This window comes from Coptis chinensis, chromosome 4 (assembly GCF_015680905.1).
Source record: "Coptis chinensis isolate HL-2020 chromosome 4, ASM1568090v1, whole genome shotgun sequence".
Classification (NCBI taxonomy): Eukaryota; Viridiplantae; Streptophyta; class Magnoliopsida; order Ranunculales; family Ranunculaceae; genus Coptis; species Coptis chinensis.
Genome location: NC_141459.1, coordinates 12,859,669 through 12,876,041, shown reverse-complemented (window position 1 = coordinate 12,876,041; position 16,373 = coordinate 12,859,669). Strand labels below are relative to the sequence as shown.

Here is a 16,373-nt window from a genome sequence, read left to right as displayed (position 1 = left end):
CGTTGATTAGTTTCTAAACAACGTCTCTAATTAACCCTAAAATTAGAATTACTGTGATTCAATAAATAATCTTATAAACAAAAAGTGACGAGAGAGAGAGAGAGAGGTGTGTCTTACTTGCATCTATGAAGCTCTAGTATGGTCTGTGAAGCTTGAAACAACTATCGAGGATGAAGATGTAATAGAGATTTTTGACTGAATATCGGTGTGATATATACCGTCGCTGTTGATACTTTTCTTCTCCGGATGTGAAAAGCCAAGTGTAGATGCCGTAGACCCTTATGGAGTTTTGGGCACTACAACGAATATGACATATGACATCACTAATTTTAGATCACTTTCAGCGAAGTGATGTCATATGAAAACGAACTATGACATAACTTTTCTCAGCATGTGATGTAATAATTATCACAATCTTTTTTTAACATCACTTATTTGAAAGGCTGATGTAGTAGAGTTGTACAACATCATTTTAATAAGTGATGTCGTGATAGTGATATAGTAACACTTTTTTACGTCACTCGCCGTGTCACTTATAAAGTAATGTAATATCTATGTATTCAACATCATTTTAAAGGTGTTATCACTCACCGTGTCACTTATAAAGTGATGTAATATCTATCTATTCAACATCACTTTAAAAGTAACTTTGCCAAGTATTCAAAATCACTTATAATATGACTTACAAAAGTGTTATTATTAATATACCTAATACCTCTTAATTAAGTTAATTAGTTAGAAAAAGGTCATCGAAAAAATTAGGTTAAATAGAAATGAAATTGGCGCACGCTTAGTTTGCTAGACGGGTTTCCTAAAACAGTCAAGTCTGTGATATAATAAATAAACCAAAGTAGTTAAAACTTTATTGACAGTTTTTAGACTACTTTATCGAATTGACGTCAAATTGGTTTCAAATTAAAACCAACCAAAGCAATTCCACGTTTGATAAATATACTATGCTGCAATTAGATGATCAATTGAGAGCTAAAAGAGAAAGGACTAGCAGTTGGTCGTGGACTGTGGTGGTGTTTTGATAGAACGGCATACGGGGTATTTTAGTTTTTAGGGCGGGGAGGTTATCAACTTGAACTTGAGGGGGTGAGAATATTAGCCCCTTACTAAACCCATAGAAAAAAAAGCCCGGGTCAATTAAACCAAAATGTCACGACCCATTTTTTTTTCTCTCAAGGGTTTTGGTTCAAGAATATCCATGGACAGCGGCTATGCCCTTTTTCTTCTTCCTGCTTAATCTCTCTCTAGTCTCCTCGACCACCTTTTGTTTTCTCATTCTCCCATCCCTCAGGTAACCAAAATTACTCAATATTTTCCATCTTTTTAACATGGTTGCCTTGTTCTACTAATTTATCAACAACTAAAACATCTCCTTCATTGAGATACAGGAAACCATCGAGGCTGAGTTTAGTTCGGGGCACATTTAGAGCTCAAGCGTCTAATATTAGTATTGGGTCTGGGGGATTTGATGGAAGAGAGGAAAACAACAACCAGAAGGGCACTCTTCCTGCTAAAGATATATCTAAACCGTAAGTCCAATTTCTAAGTTTTACTTTTGCGTTTGTTGGCTTTCCATTTGGAAATCGACTCATACAATGGAGAACCACATGTTCATAAGAGCATTTGCAATGCAGGTGATAATTCCCCCCCCCCCCTCTATCACCGCCACCTCATCACTTATTCACTCTCTTTTCACTAACCCGGTGAAAAACAAGGTGAAGCTGTGCAATGCAAAGGTGATAAAAAATATCTCGGACGGGATGTTGGATTCCGTCTAGACGTAAAAATTGAAAAAACACTCCGGACGGAATGAGACATCATATCGCGTCTGAAATTTAAAAAAACCCGAAAAAAGTCGAAAAATCATGCGAGACGGAATCTAACATCCCGTCCGAAAAAAAAACCCATTTTTTTATAAAAAAAAACACACACGAGACGGAATCCAACATCCCGTCCGAAGTTAACAAGTCAGTGAAAAATTCGGTGGAAGGTTTCACCTTGTTTTGAACTGGGGAAAACTATCACCGAGTTTATCACCCTGCATTGCACAACACTTTTGGACCCAACTAGGTGATAGTTTTCACAAACCCCCCTCTATCACCTGCATTGCAAATGCTCTAACAATGGATAAGTTTTACTAATTGGACACTGTTCCATATACCTTTTCCCTGAACAAAATTGTACTTCATGTATGTATGCCAGCTTAAGCGTGTCATATGTTTGCTAGTGGGAATCAATTTTTTTTGTACTTAAATTAACCTTACTCAGACACACTAATGTTTTTGCAGGGAGAAGCCTCTCATACAAGTTCCATATTTTGTTTCCATAGTTATTGTATTACTTGGATGTGCTCTAGCATTTTCGCTGATTGCTTTTGCAAAAGGGAGTCCTTCATCAATCTTAAAAGCAATTGCAAAGTCAGGTTTCACTGCCGCATTCACATTGATTTTTGTTTCTGAAATCGGGGACAAGACATTTTTTATTGCCGCATTGTTACCTACACAAACCCTCATTTACATATTCATGTACATTAAAAACAAATCCTTCTGGTTTTCATTGAAGAAACATACTTCCATTCAAGTACCATTGTCTTAGTTTCTTGATGTTGTTTGAAGCTTTCCACTTCTTCTTTAGGGATTTCAGCTTCAACAATTTAACTGGACAAATCCCAAGCTCCCTTTTCAATCTGAATTCCCTCTCTTATTTGTAAGAAACAGATAAATAGGATTACTTTTTTACCCCTTTGTGCTGACTGGGATCTCATGTTATTTATTTACCCTCTAATTGTTGCAATGGGCAGGATTCTTGGAAACAATAGCTTTCTCGGTATCATTCCTCCCCGCAATTAGCGAGGTTTCTCGCGATGAGAAGGCTTATCAATCGCGTAAGTCCTTGTTCTTATTCTTATTAAGACAATAAGGAATCTTGTCTATGCCCTATGGTTCCTTGATTGCATTTACAAAGATAATTTCAATTTACTTGCGGGGAGTATTCATACTTTTCATCCTTTATTATTTGTATCAGATGCATAATTACCTTGCATATATTGTTATGTGTAGAGATTTGTCATAGAACAAATTGTATGGAAGTTTACCATCTTGGTGGTTCGAGTCAAGTCTCAACTGTATGTCTGATGATGCAAAGAACCTGTTTCTGTGACTTAAATTTCTATTCCTAGACATGATGCCTTTCTTTTTAGTATATATATTTCCCATCTATTTTATCATAGATCAGCATAAAGTTCCGTCTTCTTCTTGTTTTCTTACATTACCAGTGGTCTCTAGCTATATGTCTTCCTTTCGAAATATATATTTCCTAATTCATACAACAAATATATATTCTATACTACCAGCCGCAGTTAAACAATTGCTCTAGGTGTTGTACAGTCTCCTTGGAGTGTGGCTGGCGAAGCAATTGCTGAGCACCTAATTGCAACTTTTGTGGCTATTCTGGGAGATGCGTTTCTTGCCAAGTACATATCTGAAAAACTGGTTGGCTATATAGGCGGAGGGTTATTTATCTGAAGAACATGAGGGGTATTTGCTTTGAGGTATGTGATGTCATGCTCCATGCTGATGCCATTCACAGAGGTGGTGGTCAGGTCATTCCAACAACAAGGAGAGTCATCTTTGCTTCACAGATTACTGCCAAGCCAAGGCTATTGGAGCCTGTTTACATGGTCGAGATCTAGGCCCCAGAGCAGGCACTTGGTGGCATTTATGGTGTTTTGAATCAGAAACATGGGCATGTCTTTGAGGAGATGCAGAGGCCAAGTACTCCATTAGTCCATTATATAACATCAAAGCGTACTCGCTAGTCATTGAGTCATTTGGGTTCTCCGGTCCACTCAGAGCTGCAACATCCGGACAGGCCTTCCCACAGTGTGTGTTTGATCATTGGGACATGACGTCCTCAGACCCTTTGGAGGCTGGGTCGCAAGCAAGCAGCAACCCTTGTGTCTGAAATTCATATGAGGAAGGGCTTGAAGGAGCAAATGATACCTCTCTCCAAATTTGAGGACAAGCTATAAGGTGTTAATTATCAAGTTGGGGTTTTCCCATCGTACTTTTGGTTGTCATGCGATATGTTCTTATTATGATTTTGACACTGTGTTGACTGCTCTACACACTTATGTTTCCGACTTTCATGTTTTAAGGTTTACTTGTGGTTATTTGGATTCGGTTATTTTAAGGTTTACCTCATAACTGTTTAAATGTGATTTTAAAATACATTTCATTTTTATTTGATGATAAATGACCAGGAAAATGGTATTATATTGGGATTATATTGGCAATTTTGTTTTTTTTTTATTATTATTTTTTATTTTGATAAATGGGACATCACTTTTAAAGTGATTTATAGAGTTATTTCACATCACTTTACAAGTAATTTAGAATCTAAATGAAAAGTGATGTTAAATGTTATAACTTCAGTTGTGGACATCGATTAAAAAGTGATGCAAAGTTATAAGATTACTTGTGGACATCAATTAAAAAGTGATGTGAAGTAACATCACTTGTGGACATCGTTTAAAAAGTGATGTGGAAAACTCTAACTTTTCACGTCGCCACCATTCACAACACTCTCAAAAGTGATGTCTTATACTTTTGACATCACTTTTTAAGTGATGGGAAATGCCATTTATGTTGTAGTGGGGCCCAGCCCACAGTGAAAATTCTAAGCGTTTGAGGCGGCTAAAAAGCTAATACGCTTAAGCAAGTCCAAGGGGGGTTATACGGGCTGCTAAGAGCATTTGCAATGCAGGGGGTTTTGGGGGGTTTGTGACTATAGTCACCGGGTTGGGACCAAAAAGGCTGTGCAATGCAAGGGGTGAAAAACCCGTGACTTTTATTCCCAGTTCAAAACAAGGTGAAACCTTCCACCGAAATAGTGACTAACTTGTTAAATTCGGACGGGATGTTAGATTCCGTCTAGATCCAAGGTGTATTCTCCAACATTTCATCTCAATCGCCAATCGATGTGAGCTCAAATCCATGTGATTTTCGGAGCAAAAAACAAATTGGTTCCACTTGCATCATCAATGAAAACTATTATATGAACTTGATGTCCACGAAAGGAGATATCACAATTCGATAGTTTAGAAAAAAAATAGGTTAAATTCAATTCCACTATCAAGCCAGCACACTACGCAGTAGGGGTATGCAGATAACCATCAAAACCGTTCAAACCGAACCAAGTGAGTTGGGCTGGTTATCTGTCTTTAATCAGTTCGGTTAGGTTAAAAAAATTAGAAAACTAATAGGCTTGGTTTGGTTAACGGTTTGTAGAACTAAAAACCAAATATAACTGAACCGAACCATATATACCAAAATTACTAAAAAAATTACTAAAGTAGATTTTTTACTTATAACCTACTAAAATATTCTTCAATCATTTTTGGTTCGGTGGTTTCGGTTAAAGTCAGTCAGATTAGTTGTGGAAATAGGTCGGCTTGGTTTCGGGTAAGTTAACTATTTATTTTTTGCTAACCGGATTCCCAAGTCAGTTTACGCTCACCTTGACTAATCCCGGGGCTTTGGTTGGAAATTCGATTGGGTTACTACCTTGCCAGTGGCACTGAGGAGAATCAAACTAGTGACCAATGAAAAGCAAACCCAAGCTTGGACCAGTTGTACTACCCCTCAAGGTTGTAGGTTAATTATAGAGTGACGGTTCAGTTCGATTTTAGTAACACCTATAAACCTATAAAATCGGTTCGGATATCAGTTTTAGCCCAAAAACAAACCGAACCAGCTCTTGCACACCCCTATGGTTGTAAAACGGGTTTGGCCAAGCCGGTTGTCCCTCAAACCATGAAGCCCGTATGGTTTGAGGGTCGGGCTGGGCTGGCCCTCTAATGTAGTGAGAGCGGGTAGGGTTGTCAATGGTTTTTGGTAACCCGATAACCGATCCGAACCAAACCAATAAAAATGGTTTGGGTTTGGAAATTTAGTTTGCCCGCCACCGAACCAAAACCAACCCAATCTTTAGTTTCAAATTTGCCCTCCACCAAGTCGATATGAACCTGAACCGATAAGATGACATTTTAGTAATATTTATGATTAATTTTGTATAGGCTACAATTAATTGATTTGATTTAGGATTTAGTTGAATTTATAGTTTCGGTTTGTAATATATCTTATCGGTTAGGTTTGATTTCAGATGAAATATAATATTATCGGTTCGGTTTCAGGTACCCAATTATCTTATCGGTTTGGTTTTGGATTTTCCAAAATTCGACCCAAAATGATCCATTGACAGTCCTAAGGCGGCCCTATGAGGGCCAATGCTAAAATTATAAAGCCCTAACCCTCACCTCAGCCCTCTCCTTAAAGAATTGAGAGTCGGGTTAGAGGACCGGTTTGATTATTCTCTTAAACTTTTTATTTATAGTATAATCTTGTTAAATTGATTCGCAATAAATTAATTATCATATTTAAATAATAGTTTTTTTCAATATCGACTTTGGCTAAAGTACTTAATTAATAATTTGGCAAAAATTTGTAAGATAATAAAATTCAAAAGTTCGTTCTTAGGTTCTATGTGTCAATGTAGTCCATGAATCAATAAAAAATGTATATGAGACAAAAAATACAATGTGGTGTTGTAGGTTATAGGATAATTGTGTTTGATTAGTTGAAGTTGATTAAAAACTTCATTATCATATACCAATGATTATATCACATTACTTTGATTTATATTTTATTCTTGCTTATACATAGAGAAGTGACCCGAGTTCATATCCCGACAATGGAATTGTTACTTTAAACTAGATTTTTCATGTAACGTTGAAGGAGCCTACACAAGGCACTTGATTTTTCATTTTTGTATTTATACAATTACGTTTTTACAAAATCTAAATAAAATTACATAGAAAAATTGTGAGGGTCTCAATGCGGGCTTTGTGAGGGCTTTTGAGAGTCAAGTTGAGGGCCACCCTCATGCTTTTATATCTAGGCCCTAGCCCTCTCCTCAAAATGTGAGGGCCGGACCGGCCCTCAAATTGTATTAGGGCTTTAATTTGAAGGTTTTTCGACCCATGGGCCGGGCCGAGGGTTTGAGTGTTTTTTTTACACCCCTAATAGGACTATTGTTTGAAGCCCTGTTGCTATGAGGGAGCAATGGAGCATGAACTTTCGAGCAGATTAGGTTGGCCCAGAGAGCCAGACTATAGCTAGAAGACTTTATTAGGCTGGGCTATCAAAGAATTACATATGGCTTACACCTTAACCTGAAGTCGAAGCCCACTAATTAATCTCATGTTATCGGCGGTAACTGCTGATACCCAATCAAAAGTTACAAGTATGCCTGCTAGGAAGGGACTGGACCTGCCCAAATTGCAACAGTAAATTCAAAATTTCAAATTAAACCATTGAAATTCTTTTTTCTTCCAAAAGAATGGACGTACAAGAGAAACAATCTTTGAATGATCGTAATTTTAGGAGAAAATCAGCATATAAATGCTGAAGACGCGTGAAGTATGTAAAACATTTATGCCTATGTATCAATCTATCATTCTATCAACTCACAACATGCATGAAGAGGCACGAAGCATATTTTCGTCATCTTAATTCTTGATCCTCCAATCCTCCATTGTGCTATGAGTTTATGGCAGAAATGTCTTGGAAAACAATACGACCACACTTGTTCAAGTACACATGACACACCATGGGTCTTCAAATTGTGAAGCCCTCGTTAGTCGTTAGTTTGAGTGAGGGCATCAATGGGGGGTGTAAAATACCTCCACTTAGGCTCCACGTAGGTGCCATTAGAATTTTACACCTCTAATTGTATACTATTGTATAACTTATAAATATCCACACTCCTAATGGAGAAGTGTAAAAAAAATAGATTTTAAACTCGGACATTCCTTTTAATTTAAAGTGACGTCCGAGTTAAAAAATTACTTTAGAATTAGAAAGAGACGTTACTCCAAGTGACGTCCGAAAATTATTTCACTCAGACATCAGTTCGAGTGTCGCCTGGACTTTTTATTAACTAATAACGAGAGGGAGAATTCCCCACCCTCTCTATTAACTAATACACTATTACCTATGGTATACACTCCCCATTGGAAATGCCCTTATGGGTTTGCCAAACCTTTATGTGCATTGTGGGATGGGCCGGGACAGCACTGCTGAGCTTATATGAAAGTCTATTTATGGTTCAAGGCAATCACGCATATGGGAAAGATTTTTCTCTCTGCGTTCATGAACACAAAGCTTGTAATTTGTTATTGCAGCAAACAGCTTAAACTATGGAGTTTATCTCTTAAAGCTTGTTGCTTAATACAGTTAGCATGCTCGCTCTTCGCTGCTTGCTTCATTTTCTTGAGCTTTTACATGAGGATTTTGTATATTATATTGATAGTTCTTTTTTTGGACGAAACTAGTTAGGATTAAAATGCCTTAAGCTGAAGCTAGTTTTTATGAAGGTGCTACCTGTGCAGTTGTATTAGATAAAAATCGAACACGAATAGATTAAAATAGTCTAACATCAAAAAGATAAAACCCATATTGATGAGTCATTCTCACAATGCATGATTTAAAAACATTCACTAACTTATTAACTGATCCAAGCATTTATCCATAGATCTTCAGCCTCCATATCAAACAACCAACCACAAAATCACCACCTTCGTGGTCAATCCACTTTACCTGTTTCAAAAACGTAAATTCATACTCTTTGTGTGAATCCAGTTTGTACCCTTTAACCTCACACCTCCAATCTCCTCTGTCTCTTCTCGAAAATGAGACTCTCTCTCTTTTGAACCTTTCAAATTTAAACCCATTTTTAGGCTGCCCCCTCGTACCCCGACTTCGGGGGGGATCAAGTTCTCTCTCTTTTCTTAAGTTATCTCCTCTGAAGAAGTAACTATCTCCGTCGTCAAGCGCGTTAGATACTTCTTCCTCTCATACTCCTTCTTCTCCTACCCTTTCCACTTCTATGCTCTGTTTCCTCGGCCGTTTCTCTAACCATTGCTTTCTTAGGTCTCCCTACTCTCATTTTCACTACAGTAGCCATTTTCTCTTGCGTCCCCACAGACGGCACCAAAATGTATACACTGTTATTACAACCTATAAGATCACTTGTCTCTTCTCCTTACCTCTTCTCTCTCTCTCTCTCCTCCTCTTTTTTTTTTTTTTTTTTTTTTCTATTCTCATCTCCTTTTCTTCTTCTCGTAACCGCTCTCTCTCTTTCTAACTGTCCACCTCTCGCATTATTTATCGCAGATTGGATAATGTACACCTGACTCCGGTTTCACTATCTTGCATCTTTTTGAGTCACTAAATCCCTCCTTGCCACTATGTCTCTCTGGAGTCCACGTCCCTTTAATGTTTCGCAGACTGGATCCGATGCTCTCTCTCCCTGGTACCTTATGTTACCTCCGTCCATGAGACGTGTCATCCTGATAGTCATGAATTTGGCCGATACACTCTTCTCCATGACTTTTCAGTTAGGATAAAATTGTTGTACAATGTCAACTATTGCCAAATGCATCTAGAAGCCAGTTTGCCAAATTAAGGAATCATCGACCGAAATAACTTGTCTCCAGGTTAATAAAAATAGTTATTGATACTGCAGTTGGGTCTCCTTTCAGTCTTTCACTACAGAATCTACTCAGCGTATCTAAAGAAAATCATCAATTAGACAGTTTATCAGGTTGAGAACCATCGACCGCAATGTAGTTGAAGACTCGAAGCCCGCTCAACCAATGAAGCCATACAGTTCAAGCTGTTGCTATTTCTTGAATTTAAACTCGGTAAACTAGATGCACTCGGATAAGCATACTGATTTTCAGATATCCGTATGTTTCCACCACAGTACTATCCCATCAGCATTGATCCAAAAGAAAAGGATATCAAAACAGAACCTAACTACATTTGGCCGCACCTCTACCTACCATTGCACCATAGACAATTCCTCTCCATTTCAAACAACTAGTCACAAACTCACTAATCTTAGGCATCACTCGTCACATGGCGGTATAGGGTAGTCCTTGGTTAAGCAACCATAACAAAAACCGTTTCCTAACGAGTTCTTTAAGTTTTCCATGGATAAGAAAGCCAGTGAATCACATCCTATTAACTGCCTGATTTCTTCAACAGTCTTCCCAGTCGCTATTAACTCCTCGGAGCTCTGTATGTCCACTCCATAATAACATGCCGAGATGGCAGGTGGGCACGCAATCCTCAAGTGCACTTCCACAGCGCCAGTTTCTCTGATCATTCTGACAAGTTTCGACGCATTTGTACCCCTCACAATTGAGTCATCCACAACCACCACTCTCTTCCCTTCCAAGACCGCTTTAATTGGAGCATGCTTATGCTTCACCCCAGAGTCTCTACTCTTCTGTGTAGGCTTAATAAAAGTCCTACTGGAATTCGCTCGGCGTCTTAGTCCTATTTCGTATGGGACTCCAGCCTTAGATGCAACCAGAATCTAGAATTGGTATAACAATGTCGCAGTCGACTGGGTATTCAGTAGCTAGTATCTCCCCAGCTTGTTTTCTGAATTCGTAAACAGAATGATCATAGACAACAGACTCGGGCTGTGAGAAGCATATAAGCTCAAAGGTGCAAAAACTTGTTTTGCCTTTGGGGGACAAGCAAAACGACTGTATATTGTTTTTGTCAACTACTATGACTTCTCCTGGTTTCATCCATCAATTCAAAAGCACAGGTCTCTGATGCGAAAACAACCGACCCATTACTCCTCCGTCCGATAACTAAAGGCCTAAAACCACGTGGATCACACACTGCAACCAATTTGTCTTCTGTAAGAAGCACCATTGAAAAAGCCCCCTCAAGCTGTTCACAAGCATCTATAATCCTAGGAATCAAACTAGTTTCTTTGGACAATGCAATCAAGTGAAGAACAACCTCAGTATCGGAGCTGGCTTCGAAAATACATCCATTTTGTTGCATCATTTTTTTGAGTTTATTATAATTCACAAGATTACCATTGTGGGCAACAGCAACAGCACCAAACTTACATTCAGCACGTAAAGGCTGTACGTTTTCACGTGTGGAGGTGCCAGTAGTAGAGTACCTAACATGCCCGATTCCCACCTCTCCAGGAAGTTCATTGAGTTCTGATTCATTGAAGACCTGCGAAACTAGACCAATATCTTTGACAGGTTTAAGAACTTTACCATTATGAGAAGTAACGATACCTGCGCCTTCTTGGCCTCGATGTTGTATGGCATGAAGACCGAGGCAGCAAAGGCGGGAGGCAGCAGGGTCGCCATACACAGCCACAACACCACATTCCTCATTGAACTTTCTTTCCTCATAGTCACCTTGAATGCTTTTCACACTACCATCATCTTGGTACGTTGCAATGACAGCATTATTCAAAGTTGAGTGTAGATTGAAGGCGTGGTTATGAATGGACAATGAGAGAGATTGAAGAAGTGGGGTCTTAGGAGAAGAGACTTTTTGGAAAGACGAACGCTTTATCTAACTACTTTAAAGAAAACTGTCTCATGAACAGTGATATTTTTCTCTTATACCCCTGAACATATTTGGTTATTACAATTATTATTAAAAGGTAAATACGTAAATAAGATATGTTATGGAAGGGTAAGACCGGTATTTGACCGGTAAAATTTAGACGTTTCCCCCTTGATTTAGCACATTATCCTCAGTTTTGCAAATATTTACAATATTGCCACTGTCCAAAAAGCTGACACGTGGACTCCTCTTTTCGAAATTGAAACATTGCCCTCATTTTTTGTGAACAATTACAGCATTACCACTGCCCAAAAAAACTGCCCGCTCACGTGGCGTAGCCACGTGTCAGTTTGCTAGTAGAAAATAATGGATTTATAGAAGATAAAGAAAGATGGGTTTTTACTAGAGACTAGCCATTTGGCCCGGCCTATGGCCGGACTTGCTGCATAGATAGCTAATTACTCAAAAACCTAAAGTCCACTTGAATAAATAATATATGTATATTGATAGCAAATGATTCATTCGATATTTTGTTTGAAGGGTTTATGTTTTTCTAATATTTTTGAAGGGATTGCAAGCTCTCAAACCTTGATCTAGTAAGTGTAAATCGTACATATATCTTTTCTGGCTGATACATCAGCAGTAGTGAAAGACAAATCGATGTCAATTTCAAATCTAGATGAGAGTCCTACCTTAGCTTTCTCAACTGCTTGACGAAGCATTTGGACAGCTAACTTGGCGATTATATTGTAGCATCAATCCCATGAATGCATTTGAACTCACTCACCAAATACTCCACTATGACATTGTCAAAGTCCTCCCCACCCAAGAAAGGATCGTGTACAATGTTGACCGACCGATCGATAGCCAAAAGAGTCGATTTCTTGAGAGCTCAATCTTCAGGAACACATTTTATAGTCTGTTTGATATGCAGATAAATTGGATTTTCAGTCCCAATTAATGTATGGATGAGTTGTCTGCCAAGTTTTGTGAGTGTAAATCCGGATATCAATCTTAGAATTATATCGAACCACTACTTGTATCTAAAATTGACTTCTTCCAAGGTCCACTCAACAGAAGATCATTTAGAGGACCAATGGAGTAGGGAATAACATACAAAGAACTATTCAAGGGAAACTGAGCAAGTGGGCATATAAGTGATATGCCACAGATTGCTCTTAAAAAACAAATGGCTAACGACATTTCAATTATGTAATGCGGATACTCCTACATACTAATGCATCATAATAGTTATAAATAAGAATCGAGATCCTATTTTAATCATTAAACAAACTAAACAGAAGTTAATACACAATTGTTTGTGTTGTGACGACAATCAATGATTTAATGACATTTATTTACATTCGGAGTTCTATACATAGAAATAATGAAAATCGATGAAACTTCGTAATGACTCTTTAGTTACCTAGATGTATATACAATTTTACAATTTATAAAAGATATATTTGAGAGCAGAATCCCAAGTCTCAACACACATTTTACAATGAAACATTCAATACAAAAGCAGTGTATAATCTCCTATATTGTGACTATGTCTTTGTAACTGTCCCATACCTGTAGCACAATTACTATGAATTAGTTGGATTACAAAGTAAGATAACCATGATTATTTACTGACACATCTACAAAAGTGTGCATGTTAGTGTGATTATCAACTCTATATCCAATCACAACATTACAAATCAAGTCACAGTAATTCCTATTCCATTCCATAGCTCAAAGTATTAGAAAACCTTAATCTTTGATTCATCACAGATGTGGACGTTAGGTCAATATCTAAATTTCTCCACAAAGTTACTGACGGATCAAGTCTATAAAGAGTTAATTATTTAATTAGGATTATTTAATTGAATAAAGTCGGAGGTCATGTGGTACTCATACTTCACCAACTGGGCAAAAGTCAATTTTTAGTAATATACTGTACATATATCTCTTCTTTGGACATAGAAAATACTATATTTGGAAAATTAAGTTTTGTCGATGAGTTGATCCATGTGGCTACCTTAAACTCATCTCAGTTGATTATTAAAATATGCAGAGAAACAAGAGGCATTAGAGTGGTATAGCTCGATGTGGAGGGTCACAAACCTGAAATTGGGCTGAAAAATCACGAAAAAATTCTGCTTGTGCGGAATTTTCTAACTGAAAAGCTCAAAGCCATTTTGTTTTTGATGTCTTATCAAAATGGGGTTTGGCCTGCATATGATGATCTATAATCTTCAAAAATCTTTGTTTAGTCTGGGTATAGTTCCAACCCTTCATAGGTGTTTTTAGTATGTTCTATGTCCTTCGAAAAGTTATGAGTGCGTTTGTAACTTTTTTACAATTGCGTGCAAGCACATTTTAGTTTTTTTGGAACCGAAAAAGGAAGATGTGAGTATGTAACATACTGGTTCATGCTGAGCATCTATATTATACTTGAATATTTTTATTGTTGTAGTATGCATTTTCTCAATACTTCTATTTGATGACAATCAAATCTACATTTATGTTTTATGATGCATGCACATATTGCAATTTTAGAATCAAAATCATCTCGCGACAACTAATTTTTTTTACGGTGACTATTAAAAAAATTAAAAATTAAAAAAAACCCACGGCAGCCACCTTCCGTGGGATATAGGATCTCGCGGCAACCCGATGCCGTGGATTGTGCAATCCCGCGGTAGGTGCTTGCCGTTAGTGTTTTTTGTGTATTTAATGGAGGGGTGCTAGTACCGTTGAATTGGTCAAAGGGGTGCAAGTCCCATTTATGGGGGTGCCAATACCGTGGCCCTTCTGTAATAGCTCCAGTTATTAAGTCATTTGGCATTGTTTTAGGATTCCCCAAAAGAAATGAAACTGTGAGTTCTAAATACAATTAATTATTTATTTCATTTTATATTTCATTTTCAGTATAGATTAGAAGTTTAGAACACGCTTGATGGAAGCCTTGTTGTGTACCCAAAGGCTCATTTGGTTTTGAGTACACCAACACTCGTGACTTCGTGAGACATCGACATTTGAGTCTCTTGGGACTCTCTAGATAGGGATTGCTGATTTGACCGGACTTCGGGTACCTAGCCTTCGGACCATGGGCTGGTTCCAAAGACTCGGCTTTAAAGTCCCTGACCTAGTTTTGTAAGCTAAGAAATGGCTAAGCAATGGCCTTGCCTGAATGAAAACTTCCTTGCAGTATAGACAGTAGTAGACTATCAAAATGTAAAAAAAGCCAAGAACACAATTTCTTGTGTGTCAATAATAATGTAAATAAGATGAAAAACTATCGTGCTGAACAAACAAAAGCCAAGCAACAACATTCACGTATTGTTACTTCAATTCACATAGCAATATAGCAATATTGTTGAAATAGACGGATCCAATTTCAGGTACCAAGATCTTCTTTCTCCATCAATAAAGGTTAGCAATTACTCGTTCAGACCACTGGAATGGACTGCAATTTCATGATTTCTGGCCGGTATATGTCTTGCAACTCCAATCCTGATCTTAATCAGTTGTCTACTGGACCACGGCAAGAACCACAATCTCATCTTTGGTGGTGCAACTGCCATAGGCCCTCTTATTTGTCTCCCTGCCGTTTTTTTCAACGTAGCATGGATTTTCCCACCATACATTGCAGCAATTGTGGCCGCAAGTGTAGTCTGTAATGCCTCCCACACTCGTCAATATCATCAACTAAATATCATCAACTACTGGGATTGGACCATGATTTCTCTTGTAGAAGAAATCCACAGGAGTCACATATGAGGAAATAAATATAATTGAATTAAGAATGAAAAACCAAAGAAAAAGCAAAAACCGGGCGTTTCGCTTTGTTGTTCTTATAATTTGAAATCAAGGGTTTCTTGAGTTAATACTTTGGAGGAGGGGCAGAGGGAGAAAAGAGAAATAAGGATAATAGAGTATTTCATTTTTTTACTGCCGAATTTTTGGAAAAGCTGAGGTGTCCTACTAAGAGAAAAAAAGGGGCTGACGTGTCTTAAAGTTTCATCCCCTTAGTTTCCGAACTTGATATCCATAGTTTCCATAAGTTAAGCAGTAACTTTATAAAGAAACCAATCAGAAAATAATCAATTATTCAAAAATAAGAAAATGCTCAGAAGAAATTAAGTATAACAAAACAAAATGGATCACAGAAGAAGCCAAAGCACATTCATTCACAAGTTACCTTTTCATTTCCTGCCCTGAGAGCTAACTTATCAATAAGATAAGTAGCAACTGCCACTTGCCGCTTCACAACATCTTTGTTCGTGAAATCCTTGGCGTAATTTACTCTTATATTTTCAATGTATTCCTGCACAGATATCGATTAATGTACAGTTATTACCACATATGCACACAAACAGTACTCAAGAACAAACATAAAAAACAATACATGGAAATGAGTTGAGAATTTACTTTCAGCAGCCTAGCCTTCTCATATTTTTCCTTGTCACTTTGGCCTTTTAATGAACTGCTAGCTGCCAAGAATACATACTTGAATTCTTTTGGATTGATAGGGTCATTCCAAAATGCTAACCATGTAACGGTATTGTCATGCTTTACTTCTTTCCACCTGCAAGGCACCCCAAATAAATTAACCCTTGGAAGGATAACAGAATAAATCCTCATTCACACCTCAAAACACAAAATAAGTGCAATCTTAATGCAATTGGATTCAGGAACCTTTCACCAGGTATTGAGCACTACGGAACTGGAGCACCTTTTCCTATATTGATGGTAATATCTCTTGGATGAATGCGCTTTTTCAGTTTTCCTATTTGAAAGCATAAAAACTAATAAGACTACATATAATAACCTCTATGATAAAAATAAACTTTATTAATAGCCATTCTAAGCTTTTAATCGCATGCTTTTCTAAAAATCAATCATTTTATAAACAGC

At 37.6% G+C, this 16,373-nt stretch overlaps 1 long non-coding RNA gene and 1 pseudogene across 2 annotated transcripts; both read right to left on the bottom strand.

The window, feature by feature from the left end:
- Positions 1–8,510: 8,510 nt before the first annotated feature.
- LOC147501966 (amidophosphoribosyltransferase 2, chloroplastic pseudogene) lies at positions 8,511–12,190 on the bottom strand (annotated as a pseudogene). The gene is made up of 2 exons (XR_015220893.1): positions 12,161–12,190; positions 8,511–11,474 (listed from the first exon to the last, which is right to left on the bottom strand). The product of XR_015220893.1 is annotated as an amidophosphoribosyltransferase 2, chloroplastic pseudogene (transcript).
- Positions 12,191–15,505: 3,315 nt separating this feature from the next.
- LOC147501965 (uncharacterized) lies at positions 15,506–16,246 on the bottom strand. The gene is made up of 3 exons (XR_015219911.1): positions 16,155–16,246; positions 15,888–16,044; positions 15,506–15,783 (listed from the first exon to the last, which is right to left on the bottom strand). It is a non-coding gene; the product is annotated as an uncharacterized LOC147501965 (long non-coding RNA).
- Between the last annotated feature and the right edge of the window lie 127 nt (positions 16,247–16,373).